Below are 17,639 nucleotides of genomic sequence, written 5' to 3'. Positions count from 1 at the left end.
AAAATCTTTCATCCTATTCTGACATGCTGAGATGGGTGTAAATGCCAGGATGTTTTGCTTCATGAAACTAAAGTTTTTGGTGGAATTTCACCAAAGATGTTAATTGCCCTCTAGGGGTCCTATATTTCCAGGAAAAATCATGGATTTCCAAAAACTCTTGAAGAACTTCCATGCAAATTAATTGGGGGGAAAATTGCCTCAGGTGAGAACTAAAAGACACATAATTTATATGCGACACCTAGATGAACAGCATATGTTTTACATATTGGGTCTTAAAAGGGATCATATGAAAGTGTATAAAAATGGCTCCTTTCCTATACTATAGTCCACACTCACATGGTATATAGATAGATATGTATAGGATACATGATGAATTCATACATATGAAATTGGAGGTAGAGTGTGCTAGTGGATAGAGCACTGGACTGGGATTCAGGAGACCTGGCTTCTATTCCTTGTTCTGCCACTGGCCAGGTGAGTGACCTTAGGCAAGTCACTTCCCCTGTCTATGCCTTAGTTTCACCATCTGTCAAATGCAGATAATAATACCCAGTGAAAAGTATTGTAATTGCCAAGGTTTATGAATGAGCTTGCCTTGTCCTTTACATAGTGCAGGATGCAATGAAAATAGGGAAACAGGGGTGGGGGGAAGAAAAATACAGACAACAGTCACACCCCTAGTGGGAAAGTCTCTGAGGCACGCAGGGAGGTTGGAACGTGGATCCTGCTGCTGTCACAAGCCAGGAGGAAACAGAGAAGTGGGCAAAGGCCACCTCGTCAGGGCAAAGAGGAGGCCGACCACCGCTGGAAACAACCTAACTCTTATCAGGAAAGAAAATGGAAGTGAACAGTCACGGCCACTGGGGCTGATTGGAGCCACATCTGATTCCAAAGTGTTTTTGGGGCAGCCAATGATGTGGTCAAACAAACAGGAGAGAAGTTGAAAGAAGGAAACAGCTTGGGTGGGCGGGGCAGGGAGGGGGGTTTGGTGGATCCACAGTTGATGGTCCTGATTCTCTTCTGTGCTGTGGCCCCTTTACAGAATGGTGCCACGCAGAGAGCAGAACTGGTCCCCCAGTAAAGGGGGTTCCTCGCTTTGGCACGAAGGAGATGGAGCCACTCTTTGCCACTCCCCATAAGCAGCCGCCAGATAAGTAGATGTGGCCAGAAACACACCTGCCCATGGCCCTAGTGTAAGTGAAGGCAACCTTGGGGCTTAAAGCCACCTTTGCTCTCTCTGTTACGTTGTATTGTATTCTTGGAAGTAGCATTTTAGCAGCACCATTTCAAGCAGCGAGGTCACAAACGTTGCCAATCAACATTCAGACGGCGCGACCTTCATCTACCCAATGACTTGCTCCATACCCGCAGGCTTTTGAAGATAGACATGGTGGCAGAACTGGTACTTGAATTTTTCCAGCTCGTTTGCAGTGAACTTGTAAGGTATTAATGATGCCTACAATTAACTCCCAATTGTGGCTGCATCACTCTGAGACGTGATATGAGAAACCTACCAGCAATTAATATTGGCAAAACCAGGCTGAAGTGCTGGTTGGGTTTGACACAGTACATCTCCCTGATCTGGGACAATGTCTCATCGGCACAGATACATCTTTTGGCTTTATGGCAGAAACAATATCATTAAATAGCTACCATGGTGGGATTGAAGCACTCAGTGCAAAGCATCCCTGCTTAATGGGGTGGGAAAGACACATTGTCTCCAATCACAGCCTCTTAGAAGGGATGATGATGAGAGGAACATTAAAAAAAAACCCCAAAACCGGAGGTAGCAACAGGAACAAAAGTTGGGGGAAAGTCACCAGAAATACCACTCAGTGGGCTTCATTTTGAAGCATCGCTGGCACTAGTCTAAAGCAGTGGCTTTCAACCTTGCGTAAAAACTACTTGCTTAAGAAATCAGACCTAGAAACACAAAAGTGTCACAGCATACGATTACTGAAAAATTGCTGACTTTCTCATTTTTACCATATAATTTATAAAATAAATCCACTGGAATATCAATATTGTACTTGCATTTCAGTGTCTAGTATATAGAGCAGCATAAACAAGTCACTGTCTGTATGATATTTTAGTTTGTACTGACTTCCCTAGTGCTTTGTATGTAACTTGTTGTAAAATTAGGCAAATATCTAGATGAGTTGATGTACCCCCTGCAAGATCTCTGTGTACCCCCAGAGGTATACATACCCCTGGTTGAGAACCACTGGTCTAAAGTGCCCAGAAAAATCCCAGAAATGATCACAGCCTTAATGCTGAATCTGTTCAATACATTTCAGTTGTAATCACAATGATACATTTGGAAAAAGAAATGGTTCACTCTTTTCAGTGTCGGTGGGGTGGGGTGTGAATGTTTCCTACCGAGCTTTTCCATAAAGGTCGTGATTTTCAAAAGTGCCTAGGGACAGCGGGTGGCTCTGGTTTTGGCTGCACGGTTTGACAGGGGAGCTGGATTCAATTCCCAGCTCAGCCACCGACATCCTGGGTGGCTTTGGGCCAGTCACCTCTTCTCTCCGATGCCTCAGTCCCCATCTGTAGAATGGGGAGAATAACACTTCCATTGTCTATTGTTCCCTGTTTATTGTCCAGGCTGCCTTGTTTAGTCAGGCCAGGATTTTCAAAAGTGACTAGTGACTTTTGGTGCCTCAATTGTTGGGTGCCCAGCTAGAGACTCCTTAAAGAGCCCTGATTTTCAGATAGTGCTGAGCACCTACCCTCTGAAAACCAGCCCTTTAAGGTGTCTCCGTGAGGGCCCCTCACATCACTAGACCCTTTGGAAAATCTTGGCTGAAGTCTTTGGTTGCATAGGCACCAACTCCGTGGGTGCTCCAGGGCTGGAGCACCCACGGGGAAAAATTAGTGGGTGCTCTGCACCCATCGGCAACCAAGCTCCCTGCCCCACCCCACCTCCTCTCTGCCTTCTCCCATGAGGGCGCCTTGTCCCTGCTCCTTTCCGCTCCCTCCCAGCGCTTGCCGCCACCAAACGGCTGTAGCAAGCTCCGGGAGGGAGGGGAGAGGAGCGGGAACGTGGCACGCTCAGGGGAGGAGGCGGGGCTGGGGCAGGGATTTGGGGAAGAAGTCCAATAGCGGCAGGGAGGGGGCGGAGTTGAGGTGGGGACTTTGGGGAAGGGGTTGGAATGGGGGCTGGGTAGGGTGGAGTCGGGGCAGGGCCGGGTGCACAGAGGGGGTCGAGCACCCACGGGGGCCATTAGAAGTCGGCACCTATGTTTGGTTGTGACGGTTACTGATGTATTTGTGCAGGTAGAAGCTGCCCGACTGACAGCCCCGAAGGACAGAAATGCCCAGAACGGGCTGTCAATAGCGCGGGCTTGCTCCACCCTGACGTGTCACTGTGCTTTAGCTCTGACAGGAGGGCGACTGCGGCTGGGGGGGAACGGAGGCTGTCCATCTCCACGGCCCAGCCAGCCCTTGGCCTCTCTGCTGTGGTTGCCAACAAGCCAGCCAATGAGTGCTGGTTGCGTTGGTAGGTTGTGTGTCTAGGTCTAGATTAAGAACATAAGAATGGCCATGCTGGGTCAGACCAAAGGTCCATGAAGCCCAGTATCCTGTCCCCTGACAGTGGCCAATGGCAGGTGCCCCAGAGGGAATGAACAGACAGGTTATCATCAAGTGATCCATGCCCTGTCACCCAATCCCAGCTTCTGGCAAACAGAAGCTAGGGACACCATTCCTGCCTGATGGTGACCAAGAGGACCGATGAATTTCCTCTTGGCTTCCTAAGAGCCATTAGCTTAGCAGCAGTGTTCGGTCATCACTGACCTGTGCTGGATTGATAACCGTGACCTCTAGAGGTCAACTAGCTGCGTCCTTGATTGCACCAGTAAGCCAGGCAGATGTGTAAATGGCATGAATTGCACTGGGGCTTGTTTGGGCCAAGAATGGGAGGGGCCCTCTCAAAACTAGGCCCCAAATGTCTACTATGAATAGAACATCATAATTCTGGTGGCCCATAGAGAGAAAGTTAGTAGTTGATGGCAGCCCACAGCAATCTGCTCGTGATAAACTGACTGCCAGCTACCACATTGCTAAAGCATCCAGTGACGGCACAGTCTGGCCAGTCTGCCCCGAGGCTCCATCTAGTCCCGCCAGCTCTGCTTTACTGAATCCATTGCACCCAGCTGGGAGAGGACTAAGAGGTCAGGCTTGAAAGGAAAAAGGGGAGTTAGCTGCAGCGTATAAATACTAACGGCTTCTGAAGATGGGCAGTGCATATGCTATTATATTATGCCATATGCCAGTAGGGTGATTGGCAGTCAGGACTTCTGGGTTCTGTCAGAACTTCTGCCCTACTTAGCCACTGACAGGCTGCGTGACCTTGGGCAAGTCACTTCACCTCCACATGGCCCAGTTTCCTTGATCTGTACAATAATAGCCTCTTCCCAGGGTGTAGTTAGATTGAATTAAGGGTTGTGAAGACATTTGATACTCTGGAATGAAACGTTCTATAGAAGTGCAAAGTATTAGTATTATTTATTTTCATCAATCATCATCCAAGCACTCCTGGCTTCTCCCAGTCTAGTCTGCTTCTCCTCCATGACTCCATCTGGGCTGGACAGCTGCATCCACTTTGAAAGCTTTAAAGAAAACGCGTTCACTCTGGAGGCAACATGAGAGTTAATATGTAGTATACGTCTCCTCACTCTAACCACCCTGACATCCCCCTTGATGTGGTAGCTGGCACATGAAGTTTAAATGCAGGATTGCTAAGTGCACAACACCCCAGTAAAACCCAAATCAATTGAGAGTGGTCTTCGCAGATCCCCCGCTTCCTGCAAACACCTTTGCTCCAGAAATGCAAAGGGGAGCCTGCTGGCCATATTAACGGCAGAGTGCACAAATGATACACTGGTTCCTACCATAAATAATGCTAATGTTACCGCTCTCTACCTCAGTACCAAGCTAACCCAATTCAAATCCTCCCTCAGGGTGACAGCTGGTGGCACATGGAACTAAAAGATTGACCAGTTCAGTTAGATTCCCCCCACCAAACTGGAAAACCGCTGCACTCCATAGTGGTTCTTGCGGACCTCCGCCAGAGGAAGAGACCTGCAAACCTTCCACCACAGATAATTGAGCTAAATGTCACAGAGGATAAAGTCAAAAGTGATTAATCAGTCTCAGGATCCCTGAACGTTTCAACAAGGGAATCGGACTGTGTTTCAATAATAATAGTGATGATCTTACACGTGCGTAGGACCTTTCATGCAGAAAGATCACAATATGCTTCATATGCCTTACGATCCACTTTCCCCTTCACATCAATGCAGCCACTTCTGGAGTGGAACACCGCAGCCCTTCAACAACACTAAGCCACACCACACATCAGACTAGTACAGGAAGTGAAGAGGAATACTATATCCAATTGAAACTTCAGGGGTAACTAATTTGAAGTAGGTAGAATGTAATTATCTACAGGAGACTGGAATTTGGCCCATATCATGGGGCCTATACTCCTGATCTTGAAAATGATATGGGCTCCTGCTTGACCATAAATGGTCAGGACCTTGGATTTACATCTCACTATTGATACCGTGACGATGGGTCTGATATAAACACCTGGACGGATACACGTTTCTCAGAGATAACTGGGCGGAGGTGATCACTCTATAGGCCAGCCTTCCAGAGCCCCCATGCACCTTACAAAATAACCCGGCTGGGTCTTACTGCTTTCACTGAGCTATCTTGCTAGTTAATAATGGCCAGGATTTGTCCCTACTAGGAAGTTCTCAACAAGCAGTGAGAATCGGGATAAAGGCTGCAGTCACCAATCTATTAATATTTTAGAACATCATTATCGATATTCGAACACTGTAACGGGTGCTGCAGTAGGCATGTCCCAGCCCCTCTAGGAATGTGTGGAAGCCTAGTCCAAAACTCCCTGAAGTCAGTGGAAAGATTCCGATGTACTCCAGTGGGCACTGGGTTCGGTCTTCATTCATAAAGTGCATTGAGATCCTTCAACAGAAGGTTCTAGTGTTATTTTGCACATTTCAAAACCCATAGTGTCCCACATGCTAGGAGAATAAGGAATGAAATCCTGGCCCCATTGAAGGCAATAGTAACCCTTCCATTGACTTAAGTGGAGTCAGGATTTCACCTAAGAACAATAAATATATTTATGACCATACTCTAGGGATGGTATCTGGATCTGTGAAAAGAAGCAGGACTGGTTGGATTATTTGCAGTGGGTAATTTATCTGATGAATTTTGGCATATTTTTTCATTGAATAAATACATTTTACATTATTTCGCCATTAGTTCTAGTCAGAAGTTTGACTGGCTACCAAACATGGCCCCTTGTACTGAGCATCTGTTACTATCTGGATGAATCTGGGGAATTAGGCTGATCCAGCTCTCGGTTCACACCAGGTTGAAGTGTCTGGTCCTTTTCCCGATAAAGTCAGTGACAAAACTCCCATGGACTTCAGTGGAGCAGGAGCAGGCCCTAAATCAGCAGGTACTCCATTGAAGTCAGGTTTGCCACACAGATGGTAAAAATGGTGCGAGTGAGATTGAAATCTGGCAGGGCATAAGTGATGAATAGCTCCAGCACTCGCCCCTCTGCACAAGAATGACTTTCACCCGGAGAGCTGAATCAAATAAACTGTCGTAGGAGATCAAACAGAGCCGGAGTCTGTACTTTCCTACTCACTTCTATTCAAACGGTTTCCCTGGCCTTACGCTCTCCGTCGACTGTGTTTTTGGGTTGGTGCGGTAACTTGTTGGCAGAAGGCTGTAGATAATGTGGGTTGACTGAGTCATCTAAGGGAAAAGAATCAATATTGAGTCCAATTTTCCTTGTGCAAATTTAGAGCTTTGGGGACCAGATCCTCAGCAAGGCAGAGTCGCTCCTTGGGTTACCAGGGAATGAGGCTGCTTTACGCCAGCTCTCCCCTCCACCTCTTGAGAACATTCTGCCTTGAACATAATATTTGATCCAGAAAAATCCAGCTCCTTGCCCCTTCTTTTATTGGCTGCAGTCCTTCTGTGAGGCTTCCTTTGAGAACATACTACCACTAAGCTCTTATGGGACCCTATCCAACTCCCACTGAAATCAATGGGAAGTCTTTCAGCGGGACCATGTAGTGATTTCTCTCTGTGTGTCTCAAAGCCCTTCTGTAAAAGAGGGTCAGTGGCATCATTGCCATTTGACATATGGGGAAGAAGAGGCACAGAGAGATGAAGTGACTGGCCCAAGGACACACAGCAGCTCAGTGGCAGAGCTGGGATTAGAACAGTCGGGGTCCCACTTCAGCGCCTAACCCAGTGGGCCACACTCCATCATCTTTCTCTCAGTGGGACTTCTGGACATCTTCGGTCTTGTATAGGGCAAAGATCGTTTGGATGAGGTATAAAGGTGAGTTCCGTGCCCCTGGTGAATCCCATTGCACTTTCCACCAGAATAGGAGAGTTTCCTCACATGTCTATAGCCACATTTCATTTTGAATAATGGCATTCTACCTTCCTAAAATCCCCCCTTTTCTCTTTGGTTGGAAAAGGTGATCTGGTCTCCAGGTTGGCCCCTCTGACGTTACTTCCCAGAGCAGTGGACACCGTGCAGGATTCTCTGCTCAATGCACCCTGACAGCTCTGTTTTAAACCTGTGCCCCTCTCCCCTCTCAAAGGCAAGCCATTGTCTTGTCTCTCGCTCCTCCAGGTTGGCTGGTCTCTCGCATTCCTTCACAGAGCAGAGGTCATTGTCCCGCCGTGGTCATTGTTTCTACATGTTCCTTTCTGGTTCCCTCATTGTATCCCTCTGGCCCCACTTCTGGCTCTGCTGCCCTTTTCGATGTGCTCCATGGAATCAGTCGGCCTTAGTTGTTTTGGTCCCTCCCATTTTAGAGGGGTGACGAATGACATTCTTGTGGGACCTCCCTTCTCCTGAAGTCAAGTAGACGGATACCTCACATTCTTCCACTGTGCCGTGGGGTGGAATCTGGGGGTGTCTCTGCTTGGTGTCCCCCATTGGTTCCCTGTTATTACATGCTTGATCCCCCTGCCAACCCTACACCCTTTTCCCTTCTCCTATGTCGCTGAACTCTGTGCCTTTATGGCTCCTCTCATCTCCACTTGGGAGAGATGCCACTGCTGTCTCTTGGGAAATGCCTTGCCTTCTCGTCGGGATCTTTCACTTGTCTCTTGCCAAGGTCAGATAGACAGGCATCCCTCGCCAGAACTCAGCTCACTCACTCACACGCGCACTCTCTCTCTCTCTCTTTCTCTAACTAATTCTAACTATCTCTAACTCTCCAACCTTTAGATTTCCAGTGTTGCCTGATAATTATCCCAAGGAATCTGGCCAGGAAGAACGGTCCTTCTGCAGCTGCCAGTCTGTATCTCTGACATAGAGCCAGAGTGTCCCTCGCGAATGGATCAATCTGCGTGTGTCTGCTTTCTTTAGCATGGAACAGGAGATTTCAAATTATTAATGCCTATAAACAAATGACATCTATTGCCCAGGAGTCCCCAGGGAGCTCAGAGTGGAAAATATTTTGTTCTCCAGCCCCTTTTTTAATGAGCACATTAACAACACGCCCCAGTTTATTTATATCAATTTCAAAATCTCCAAAGACGCTCCTATATATAAGCACTGCCTCAGATCCTATCCCTATAATGGGTCATTAATGTATTTTAAGTGAGAGAGACAAGTTTGCATTGGCAGAGGGTAGGATCAAAAATGCTTTTATAGCAAAATGACCAGGAGTGCCTTTTGATTGCCTCTAAATTCCCAGTGAATAAATGAATAATAGAAAAATAAATGAATAATAGATATGTCAGTGGATTAGATATTATAATGCAATGATAATAAGCCACTCTGTACATCTGCCAGAAGATTTGGTTAACGGCACAAATTGGGAAAGTCAATACAGACAATGTGTGTGGGAGGTAATAAAACTCCTCTAATAGTCTCTGTAGGAGGCAAACTCCTCTCTTGACAAAAATGGCATTTCAAGCAGATGCTTCTCAGTGTACTGTGCCCAAGCCACATCTCGGCAATAGGGACTTCTTCCTGGAATCGATTTCTTATGCATTAGAATGAACAGGGGCACGGATTGTACTGCCAGTTACATCAGCGTAATCCCCGAGTAACTCCAGCGATGTCGCTCCTGATTTATACCAGTGGCTGCTTTAAATTAAAATATATATATATATCTATCCAGCGGGAAGGATCACAGTAGGGGTAGAAAATGCAGCGAGGTTCTCCTGGCTGAGCACACTTGAGTGTAACCAGCCGTGTTTGCACCAGTAGCAAGATCTGACCTGGGAGCTTTCGCACGAAAAGTATGAACCTCTGATAATGGAGCTAAAGGACTAAGTCCATTAACTAGAAGCAATCTCAGGTTCATAAACCTCCTCTGTGGACCAGCCACTAGAGGGAGACAAAGACCCAGGCTGTATTGGTGTGGGTTACAGTTGTACTGACCAAAGACCCACATTTTACTGTTGTGGGTTGCCCTGGTGCTCCGGCGGGACCAGTAGTACCATGTACACCAGTGTGTGGAAACCACGGAAACCTGAGTGCCAGTGGGATTGTAAGAGGATGCGTTGTAGCCAGTTTTCCAGGCACTGATTCAATCATCTGACACCAGAATGTTCACACAAGAAATCTAGAGCTCCGGAAGGCCTGGATTCTGCAAGAACCCAAACTGCGGGCAGAGATCAGGCTGTGTGCATGGCTGGTGGCTTTCTGCTATCTATCACAGAGGTCTTCCGTCCTGGCAGACTCATTAGTTCAGGATGCACTGTCCAAGCTGGCTGTCCATGTAAGCCCCAAGCCTGGTGCCCAATTTCAACACTCCCCATTGTGATGATGGCAGGAGATGGCCAGCGAGGCTGTGTTTGCCTCCACAGTCCATGAGTGGGCAGCCACTCACCACCTTGGCTCCTTGACAGGCGAACTTATTAGAAACCAATTGATTAGATGAACCATGAAGGTGTTCCTGGGGCAGCACCTGCTTCTTGTGCCAGACACCTTGCCACTCTGTTGATCAATAGGCATTAGGGGCCATGGGTCCAGGAGACAGAGCCATTTGTGGCTTCAGAGTCTGAACCACCAGCCATGGTAGGATCAGATAATCCAGACTATGGAATCAAATTGAGGCTGGTGAGCCCACAATGGGAACGTGATTGCACTCCCGCATCTGCCAGTGCTGTCCTCTGCCCAGTCAGGGGACAGTGCTGTTATCACTGATGGTGACAATATCCCCTCCATGCCTTTGTTGTAAGTCCATGCGGTAGCAGTCACTTTCGAATCTTTCCTAAAACCTCCCCCCCGGATAACCTTGTCCTCCTGGTCGGATCTGACCTTCAGCTCATTTTGTGGGAATCCAGTTTGGGTCCACCTCTTAAAAGGATAGGAACAAATATATTTGATTTGGTGTTAGAATCTTATCTTATTTTATGTTCATCTATCTATCTGTGAAGCGCAACCACTGTGTTTATCTTTTAACATTTGCTTTTGAATGACTTCGTTATCGTCAGTAAATCATGGGAGATGGGAATTCTGCATGGGCCTTTGACACTAACTCACGATACTTAAAATACAAGGCATTAAAGGCTTGCAGATATTCTGCTGTGGGTATCCTATCTCATGGTTTAGCAGGATGTGTAGAGCACCATCTGTTATGTATTAAGCATTCCTAACTACTACTGCATGTGATGATAGCTTAAAATAATATTTTAAATATGAGTGCAGGGCCAGATTCTCAGCTGGTGTAATTCAGTGTCGCTCTATTGACTTCAGTGGAACTACACTGATTTCAACCAGCTGAGGATCTATCCTGAAGCATGCATCCTTTTAACAATATCTTCCTGCAGAAAATTTTGCCATGGCATCATCTGGCAGTGTGCTTTTTAATGCATGAGCCCCATCTGCAGGGACATGTACTTCAATATGGGGCGTTCTAAAGGGTGCACGTGTTCCAGACCATGAAAGTAATACTGATGGCAAAGGCAAATCTCATTTTCAGGCCAAGGTTTTCATTAAATCCCCATATTTTTCATTCTGTGAAAAATCACCATGGACAGTGAGTCTGTTGCGGCTTAAGCGGAGAGTTATGTAGGTTTGGCTCTGGCAGAATGATGGGCCCACTCCCATGTTGTGCTCAGACAGGATTTCTCATTCAAAGACTGAAAAGCACTTTACCAAGGTACTATTATCACCGTTTTTGCAATGGAGAAACTGAGGCACAGAGTGATTAAGTCATTGGAACTGCCAGGATCAAAGCCCACTTTGTCTGACTCCTGACCTCAAACTCAGTCCTTTAGACCACAGCTACACTGGTAACTTGCCTGTAGTTGCAATTTGTAAGGCAATTTTCTTGACGTCCTGCCCCAACTAATTGCATGGTGATGCTGAGAACCCTGCCGCCGTTCATCCCAGAGGAGATTGCATTTCTGGGGTGGGTGAAGCAACTATTGTGTAATTTACAAAATCTAGAATCTGGTTCGAGTTCTGCATGCAGAACTGACCCTGCTAGGTGTGGAATGCCACCAGCTCAACTAGCTAGAAAAAGGCAAGTTTTGATTGACTTTCCAGCCTAAGTGAAAAGTGCAGGGGAAAAAAAATAAACAAAACAGCCTAAAATGGCAAAAAGGAAGGTAGATTTTTTTATATCCAGTTTGTATCACTCGTTGTTTTATCAGTAACAAAGCAAAGTTGAAGGAGCCTTTGAACTTGTCAGTGTCCTTAGAAATTAAAAGAATTTGAACCCACAAACCACCCAGGAAATTGAGGGTTAATTGATTCCAGCGCTGTCTGCAATCAGTGTTTCAGAAATCTTACAGCCCACAGGGTCTTGTGGCTTATTATCATTATTATTTTATTTTATTTATTTGTATAACGCTAGCACCCAGAGGCCCCAATCAAAGACTAGGGCCCCATTGTGCTGGGCACTGTACATGCAGAGAATTAAAGATGGTCTGTCACAGATCCATAGGAATTGTGCTATGCCCCGGCTTTCAAACAGTCCCTGGGAGGAACTCCTTCAGTAAGGTTAGGCCATGAGGCTTCGACGTTAGCTGTGAATTAGCTGTTATCACTCAAGAAAGAGATCTTGGAGTCTCTGTGGATAGGTCTCTGAAAATATCCACTCAATGTGCAGCGGCAGTCAAAAAAGCGAACAGAATGTCGGGCATCATTAAAAAGGGATAGATAATGAGACAGAAAATATCCTATTGCCTCTATATAAATCCATGGTTCACCCACATCTTGAATATTGCGTGCAGATGTGATCGCCCCATCTCAAAAAAGATACATTGGAATTGGAAAAGGTTCAGAAAAGGGCAGCAAAAATTATTAGGGGTATGGAACGGCTTCTGTATGAGGAGAGGTTAATAAGACTGGGACTATTAATCTTGGAAAAGAGACGACTAAGGGGGGATATGATTGAGGTCTATAAAATCATGGAGAAAGTAAATAAGGAAGTGTTATTTACTCCTTCTCATAACATGAGAACTAGGGGTCACCAAATGAAATGAATAGGCAGCAGGTTTAAAACGAAGAAAAGGAAGTATTTCTTCACACAACGCACAGTCAACCTGTGGAACTCTTTTCCAGAGGATGTTGTGAGGGCCAAGACTATAAAGGTTTCAGAGTAGCAGTCGTGTTAGTCTGTATCCGCAAAAAGAAAAGGAGTACTTGTGGCACCTTAGAGACTAACCAATTTATTTGAGCATAAGCTTTTGTGAGCTACATATAAATAAGCTTATGCTCAGATAAATTGGTTAGTCTCTAAGGTGCAATAAGACTATAAAGCGTTCAAAAAAGACTAGATAAATTCATGGTGGACAGGTCCATCAATGGCTATTAGCCAGGATGGGCAGGGATGGTGTCCCTAGCCTCTGTTTGCCAGAGGCTGGGAATGAGCAACAGGGAAAGGATCACTTGATGACCTGTTCTGTTCATTCCCTCTGGGGCACCTGGCATTGGCCACTGTTGGAAGACAGGATTCTGGGCTAGATGGACCTTTGGTTTGACCCAGTATGGCTGTTCTTATGAAATGGTGCCGAAAGAGGCTCCACATGGCCTGTGCTCCAGCATAAATCCCTGGAGTTGGGGGATGCGGGCCAATCAGCATCCGCCCCCCCACTATTAGCCAATGGGTGCCAGAGTTTCAAGGGGCAGAGAGGAGGAGCTACCTAGGGTCCCTCATCAAGTGCCTCCCTCCCTCACTGCTTGGGCTGTCCCCCTTTGCTGCCGACTCCATGAAGTTCCCCCACCCACTGAGACAGCTGATGGCACTTTTGCCTTTGAGGTCGATGGAGCCAGGGTTTTACTCAGTGTTGCCAGCTCTCATGATGCTATTGCATGTCTCGCTATAGCTGGTGTTCTTAATTTAAAGCCCCAGTTGCTGGAGTCAGGGGATTACATGAGCACCTCAACCTACATTTCAAAGCAAAAGTAAACATGTAGTCCTCATGGTCACAAGACAATCTGGCAAAAGTGACCCCGAAAGGCTCAAAAGCCAGAAGGCCAGTGACGCGAACCCCACGTTTATTTGATTTGCATGACAGAGTGTGTGTGCGCGCACGCAGGGCCTTCCTCTGTGGAGTCCTAATGTGAGTCAGGGCCCTTGGTGCTAGAGTAATACAAACAGTAATGTCGCAATGTGCATATCATCCGGGCTGCCGCCCGGAGCCCTCAGAAAGTTCCTTGGAGCACATTGAAAAGTGCACTTGCGGCAGAATCCTGCAGCTCTCCACGCCAAAGGCTTCCTTAAAAGACATGGGGTTCTGCAGACAACGCCCAGAAGCAGGCTGAAGCTTTCATGCCAGCGCAGCGATCCGGCTGGGCTGACAGCATGTTTCCTACAGGTGCTAGACGCTGCTGCTGCAGTTGTGACTAGAATATCCTTTGTGGTGCGACGGAGGGTTGCAAGATGCAAATGAGCTTTTGGTTTAGTTTGTTTGTTGATAACCATGGTTTCTTTTCTTTTCTTTTCAACTTCTAATTTGGCCTCGTAAGAGCAGCTTCATTTCTTTAGGTGGCCCATCTGCACCAGTGCTAAAAATATCTCCTGCACGGAACATTAAATTAACCGAGGCTCCGAAATCGCACACTAAAGTGTAAGTCACTTTGGCTTCATGACGGAGTGCTGACCACCGGGAGATCCTTCCTGTGGCCATGTACTCAACGCAAAGGATGAGTGGCAGGCAGAGGAGGATACAGAGTCAGAGCTACTAGCCCAGCTCATTCACCGATATCCACAAGCACTATTAGAAATATAGTGATGATGCGCAAGAACCTTAATTCGGGATTAAGGCCCCATTGTGTCAAGCACTGCACAAACCCATCACACAAAGGCAGCCCTTGCCCCAGAAAGCTCACTGTCTAGGATTTAGACAGGCAACTAGCGGGAGAGGGGAGGAAAAAGTAGCTGCAGAGACAGGTGCAATTTACATATGTTAAACCTCCCATTGGTCACAGTCTAATCCAGGCCACATGGTTGTGGTTTGTAGGCAGCAGGACCCAGGGAGGACTTTTTAAGTAATTTTGCCCTCGTGGGGGCCCCCTATCCTGGACCTACTCAGATGAGAAAGGGTCACTTATGGGAGTAGCCACACCACTGATGTCCTAGGAATTACTCGCGGGAGTTATGTTGGCAGGATAGGTCCTGTGGGCGTTCTCAGCCCATTGCATGCAAGTATCAGAGACTGAAGAATGAGGAACACCAATCCACTGACCTTTGTGGACTAGGAAAATGATAGTAAAGAACGTGAAACCCTGAGAGCCAAGTTCTGTTCTCAGCTTCACTGTTATAAATCTGGAGTAACCCCAAGAGAAGTCAATGGGGTTACTCCAGATTTACAGCGGTCTGGATTTACACCGGTTTAGATAGTTCTGTATTTCTGAAATCCTCTCTTGCATTTTCAATTGGAAAAAGTATTCCGATTCACTTCCTGTCCCAAACAATTGTGTAGTGCTGCTGTGGGCTATTAAACAGCTGCCATGTTCCACGTCAGAGGTGGCCGCATTTCCATGCTGTACATGGTGTTTAGCACTTAGGGCTTGATTCAGTGAAGCACGTGCTCAACTCGCATTGGGCTGTGCTTATGTGCTTTGCTCAACAAGAATGCTTAGCATGTGCTGAAGTGATTTTCTTAATTCAGGTCCTTAGGATGCTAGATAGAAACCTAAGATTGGTAGCTAACCGAGAACAGAATCTGTCTGGAAGAATTTCAGGTCTGGTATGTCCTAGGAATTAAATCTGGAGAGGATTTTATAATGAACAGCGTAGAATAAGCCTCTGCCCTTTGCAACATACCCCAGATTCTCTATAGGAAATAAAGGACTTAAGAAGGTTACATTTCATTTCAGAAAAATATCCCTAATCCAGCAAAAGTAAAAAGACGTTTTATTTTTTTCCCGTGTGCGTGCACACTTTATGAAAACAGCTGTGTCATGAGAAACCACAAGTTCCCTGCTGTTGACATCTCCATTAATGAAGAAATCATTTCTATTTGCAGGTCAAGAGCTGTGGTTTTTCTCCAGTTGCTCTAATGAAGACTGTGGCATGCCCTGCACTCATCTGGCTCCACGCCAGCACCCGTGGAGAATTTGACCTCTACCAGTTAGTGTTTTTCTCAATTAAAAACGTGCTTCTTAATGGTCCTGCAGTGGCTTTGACACCTGTCGTAGACTCTCCCTGCAGACAGATGCTTCAGGCTTTTCTAATGCTTTTCTAATGGCGATTGCAGTTCCTGATGCAGCCAGGCCGTCAGCAGACTCTGCAGTGGTGGAAGCTCATAAGGTGTGGCTCTGGCGGAGGGGAAAATGGGAGAAGTTCCTGTCTCGGAATCGACAATCAGCAAGGAGTAAATGGAACAAAACTAAAAACACGGCAGCATCGAGCTCAGCCAATGTGACACCGAAACAAACTAGGGAAATACAACCTAGATGGAACTATTATAAGGCAGGTGCAGAACTGGTTGGAAAATCGTTCCTCAGAGGGTAGTTATCAGTGGTTCACGGTCATGCTAGAAGGGCATAACGAGTGGCGTCCCACAGGGATCGGTTCTGTGTCTGGTTCTGTTCAATATTTTCATTAATGATTTAGATCATGGCACAGAGAGTACACTTATAAAGTTTGTGGACGATACCAAACGGGGAGGGATTGCAACTGCTTTAGAGGATAGGATTAAAATTCAGAATGATCTGGATAAACTGGAGAAATGGTCTGAAGTAAATAGGGTGAAATTCAGTAAGGACAAATGCAAAGTACTCCAGTTAGCAAGGAACAATCAGTTGCACACATACAAAAAGGGAAATGACTGCCTAGGAAGGAGTACTGTGGAAAGGGATCTGGGGGTCATAGTGGATCACAAGATAAATAAGAGTCAACAGTGTAACGCTGTTGCAAAAAAAGCAAACATCATTACAGGATGTATTCGCAGTATTGTAAACAAGACACGAGAAGTAATTCTTCCAATCTGCTCCACGCTGATTAGGCCTCAGCTGGAGTATTGTGTCTAGTTCTGGATGCCACATTTCAGGAAAGATGTGGATAAATTGGAGAAAGTCCAGAGAAGAGCAACAAAAATGATTAAAGGTCTAGAAAATGTGACCTGTGAGCAAAGATTGAAAAAATTGGATTTGTTTAGTCTGGAGAAGAGAAGACTGAGAGGGGACATGATAACAGTTTTCAGTACATAAAAGGCTGTTACGAGGAGGAGGGAGAAAAATTGTTTTCTTAACCTCTGAGGCTAGGACAAGAAGCAATGGGCTTAAATTGCAGCAAGGACGGTTTAGGCTGAACATTAGGAAAAACTTCCTAACTGTCAGGGTGGTTAAGCACTGGAATAAATTGCCTAGGGAGGTGGTAGAATCTCCATCATGGGGGATTTTTAAGAGCAGGTTGGACAAACACCTCTCAGGGATGGTCTAGATAATACTTAGTCCTGCCATGAGTGCAGGGGACTGGACTAGATGACCTCTCAAGGTCCCTTCCAGTCCTATGATTCTATGCTGCAGGAGTCTGCTCCCAGGAGAACATCTTCAATTCCTCAGGTGTCTCTAGTCCAGTCTCCTGTGCTAACCAGGACATGCTCCCTAGTGTGAAAAGAAGGTGCATGCCAAAGGAGCCATACATGGTGACTGGCAACCATATGGGTGCTTAGCTGCCTTTCCCTTGCTCACTAATTAGCTGGCAAACCAGCGTCGTTTGAAATAGTAAATTGTTTTAGCCATAATTGGAGCAACAAAGCCACCACATTGACATTAGTGGCGTTCGAGCTCCTGGAGGGGGGTAATGTCACCAAAACTTGACAGGCCTAAGAACAACATGGAAAACGTATGCAGTTCCTGGATATCTGTGCTTGTACAGCTTTGCGTGTTCTTTTACATTAGCATCAGCGTTGGCATGAGCAGGCCTAATTGTACTCACGGTGCTGGGGAGTGACGGGAGAGCTGTAGTGCAGCGGAGAAACCACCAGCCCAGAAAACAGGAAAGTGGATCAATGCTTTGAGGGCTCAATTCTCCCATTGACGTCCGGAGTAAAACTTCCTTTGATTCTAACAGGAGCAGGCCCAGGCCCTCACTCTTCCTTGGGGTCATCACCACCAGCATATGTAACACACTGTGCTGTGCCATGTCCCTGCT

This window comes from Lepidochelys kempii, chromosome 19 (genome assembly GCF_965140285.1).
Source record: "Lepidochelys kempii isolate rLepKem1 chromosome 19, rLepKem1.hap1, whole genome shotgun sequence".
NCBI lineage: Eukaryota > Metazoa > Chordata > Testudines > Cheloniidae > Lepidochelys > Lepidochelys kempii.
Note: the sequence above shows the minus strand (reverse complement) of the source record.